General features: G+C 43.3%; 1 long non-coding RNA gene across 1 annotated transcript; it reads left to right on the top strand.

Moving 5' to 3' along the window:
* Window positions 1-752: 752 nt before the first annotated feature.
* Window positions 753-3450, top strand: LOC125756648 (uncharacterized). The gene is made up of 3 exons (XR_007414658.1): window positions 753-825; window positions 2869-2933; window positions 3301-3450. It is a non-coding gene; the product is annotated as an uncharacterized LOC125756648 (long non-coding RNA).
* Window positions 3451-4122: the final 672 nt, after the last annotated feature.

Genomic DNA, 4122 nt, shown 5'->3' with positions numbered 1-4122 from the left:
ACATTGCTTTATTTTCTACGGAGCGCTGTTTGAAGAGAGGGTCAGCACGCACCAAGGAGATATTTATATTTGTTCTGGTTTAAGCAGCGTCATTTCGCGTTTTTGCACTTGTGAAAACGTCGCACCTTTTACGTGCACCTCACAGTCAAAATAGCGCCTTCGTCTTCAAGTGAGCGCTCGTCACCCTCCAGCTTTCCCGACGACTCGTCGAGGGAGCTTCTGACGAATTTCACTAGCAAATGGCTGTATAAGCCTGAGACGGCCGCTCGAACAATGAAATGGCCGTCACATGAGGTACGGAAGGTTCACAAACCAAAACTAAATTCGAAACGCGCGCCGAACCGGACTATTTCGCGGAGCAGCACATGTGCAGTAGCTCCGCCCCCGTAGCCTTCCCTTCATTGCCAAGAAAAGTTGTCCTTGGGGGCGCTTTAGTTGTTTGATGGGTGTGCGCGGTTTGTGTGTGTGCTATGCTGTGTTCTACAATGCTTCGTTACCACGTTTATCGATTATGCACGTTGGTTACGTGATTCAATATCAAGTGTACCTTCCAAGACGATCTAGGTCCTAGTCTCGTGACTGACGGCGAGTGCGGACGTACAGCAGCCTTTTGACAAGACTGTCGCCGAGTGTACGGTACATTGTGGACTGTAAAGCTGAAGAGTGCGCAGTGGATGCCCGATTTTGGTAAGTTCTAGAATATTTCTGAATTACACAGCTAGGTTACTTCATTACATGACGTCTTTTACGCAGGAACCGAGTGTGATTGTCTGGGCGGTGTGTTCACTCTGCGGGGATGATGGCCAGAGGAAGGATGATAGACAGGTATGTTTTACGCTATGCTCAATGCTTTGTGTGCACTTTATACGGTTGTATGAAGCATTCACCATGTGTGTTCACTACCTACAACTGCAACGGGTGGATGAAGGCGCGTTGCTTTGCGCGATACTCCGCTTCTGTAACGCAAGCGTTTCGTGTAATGGCGCTCTTCTTCCTTGGCTGTTCGATTATTCCAAGAATGCCTGTCGCGCGGCCCGCCCGCTTCCCGCTTGCTGGAGTGCGAGGGTAGAGGGGGCATACAAAAGCGCCACTGCCGCTTCTCTCCGGGAGCTGGATGACCTTGGGGACGCCTGCGCGATGTGTGTCGCAGGGAGGGTCACACTCGCGTTGTCCTTTTGGGCGCAGGGGATCGGAGTGGGGGAGGTGGGGAAGGAGGGGACGACTGCAGTGCTTGAGAGCATGGCCAGCATGGCCCTTTCTCGTAGACGGGACGCGGCCGCGACCGAGGAGAGAAAGTGGCCCGTTCTTGGATTCCGCCGCTCAGAAGCGATCGTAAACCGAAATAAGAATCATTTGCAAGATTTTTTGTAGCCCAGTTGTGATTCCGTAAGTAAACTTCTTAGCGTCGTCGAAAGTTATTGAAATCGACTACAGCTGTATACTGCACGAGATCATCGCCTGAAGCTACTTGTACGATGGCTTATCACTTCGGAAATAAAACTGCTTTAAACATAACGTTCATCGCCTAGCCTTCTCATGATGCAGGTACAAATGAAGTAACTCTTCAGGAAACTCAGTAATAATTGGCATGTAGTACGCGGGGAGGAAGATATCAAAACACGCTGCGGCTGCACATGCGCGCGCGGTGCTCTGCAGTGGCGTGTGTTTGTGGCTTTCTCCGCGAATACTGCACCGCGCTTGTTTTTGTTAGAAGTTAGTTGCACTATGGTTAGGATTTTAATCTGACTGTGCAAGGTCGTTGCTACGAGAAACGAATTTGCGTTGGGTGAACCCACTTCAAGATAATACAAGTCAGTGAATTACGTTATATTCTGGTACTAACACCATGTGTACATTAATTTGAAGTAGCACTAGATGTTTATAATTATCAATTCTAGACAAATATGCCAGTTAGTTGCATTTGGCAAGGTGCCTTTTGTTGCAATATTTGTGTTTGAGAAAAATGATGTGAAATATTTTTCCCGTTGTTATATTTTTTCTGAAGCATACTGGTTTATATTAACAGAAGTTGTTGTAATGGTTAAGCAGCACTGTTCCAAGAGCTTTTTATCCACTGTGCTGAGGTGGCAACAGCACACCTCAGTTATGTGCTTATCTAAAGTTCATGTTTCTTTTGTGAGCTTTTCTTAAGGGAGCATGAAACTGAAAAAGCGCTCTTATTTGCAGGTTGTGCGACTAAGACGTAGCATTGATTGTGAGAGTGCTACTTTAATTTTATGAAGTAATTATTAGGGGAAACAAATCTAAATTCTCATATGTAACTATGTGTGCAGAAGTTTAGAGAAGGCTGACAAAAGTGGTTAACGATTTTTTTTTATGGCTTGCAGCACTACAAATTCAAACCGATATTCCAGGCATTGATTGGCTTTAACACGACTAGAATTACTTTCCTAAACGGCTCAAATTCATCATATAATACAATATGTAAAGCTCGGCATTATGGAGTGTGCACATGGGCCACACATACTCTTATTTTATCAATTTATGCATTTTATATTGTGTAGCAGAGCTGATGCAATTTTCGTCATTTAAATGACCTATATGGTAATCTGCGTTCTCCAACCACATAGTGTTTACTAAGTACATAACTTTCTGAAAGTTCGGCTTGCAATGGCACCATTACAGTTGTCTGCCATGAGCCGTTGCTCAGGTTATACCTGTTCTTATAGCGCAATCTGAGTCCATCATTCAAGGCCCTTGCTGGTATATAAACATAGACTTGCCTGAATACATTGTATGTATTGTGTGTGAGCTGTAAGGTCTGTGTGGTGCGCCAACTCATGAATGTTTTCTGGTATCCTTTACATATGTACCCGGTGATCTCACCTGTTCGTGGAACTGAAGCAGACGACAGCTTGCAGAAGAAGATGGGAGCGTTCTACCTGTGAGCCTGGTCGAGTTTATATTTTATGGTAGGCATTTGTTTCAATCTTTACAGAAAGCTTGGACATGTTGCGCCTGCTCATGAACCTATTGCACCTTTTCTGAGGGAATTCTAAGATCAAAGAAACAAGACCCTAGACGTAACTCCATTAATGTATACTTGATGCTGGACTTGACCTTCTGTGTTGTTTTCCTGTTTTCTAACAGGATTTGCTGAAAGTTTCGATTGAAATGCGATATAAGATGCAATTTTGACTAACTCTAACTTCACAAAAGTGTTTTTGTCAACTACCTGCACGGGGCCTTGGCAGTACATCTAAGTGTTCTAATGTGCACGATGTGTTGGATAAAGTTTTCTTTGCAACTCTTATATATTTACTGCGATCTTTCGTGCAGGATACACATGCATGGATACACATACATGGATTCCCTACAAGGACCCTGCGCATCAAAAGCAATCTGTCATCAATGTTAAGTAGACAGATTAAACGAAACGAAGATATGACAGGTGTACACCATATTTTTCTTTCATTTAACCTCTGCATGTTTCCCAGTCAATAAATGTTTTTATCCATTTTCTTTTGTTGAGAAATGTCTTTGTACAGCACAAGTGTTGTAGAAGGTGCATACATGCGCTTTTGTATGATGCTTGGCTGCATGTGTATCAACCAGCAAACACATTGTCAGGCACAACTAATATGTGATTCCGTACTATCATCCGGACGTATCATAAATCTTATCATGCACTGTAATAGTTCTGTTTCAGGAATGTTATGAATGTCATTGGCCACGAAGCACAAGCTTGGCCGAGGGTCATCGCAAACAGGATGTTTCATACTCACAAGAAAGTCACTCGTAAGGACACATTAGAATGACGGTGGCCAATATGTTTTTGAATGACATTATGAGTACATTAAAACAATTCTGAAGAAATACATTAGAGAATCAAATTAGTGTTGATGTCAAAGGTCGTTTCATGCTCACTAGACTATCACATGTTAATACGCATCGGACTATCAGATGTTAATCCGCATCAGACTATCACATGTTAATACGCATCAGAAAAATTGGCCAATATGTTTTTGAATGGCATTTCAAATACATTACAAAATTCTAAAGGGACACATTAGAGCGTCAAATGACTGAAATGTCAGAAGTCATTAGACTTTCTTTTTGAACTCGTCTCACATTTTCATAAGGATAGCGGGGTGTTGGCTG

The sequence above is a fragment of the Rhipicephalus sanguineus genome, unplaced genomic scaffold (assembly GCF_013339695.2).
Source record: "Rhipicephalus sanguineus isolate Rsan-2018 unplaced genomic scaffold, BIME_Rsan_1.4 Seq3811, whole genome shotgun sequence".
NCBI lineage: Eukaryota > Metazoa > Arthropoda > Arachnida > Ixodida > Ixodidae > Rhipicephalus > Rhipicephalus sanguineus.
The sequence above is the reverse complement of the archived record's forward strand: the minus strand, read 5'-3'. Positions and strand labels throughout refer to the sequence as shown.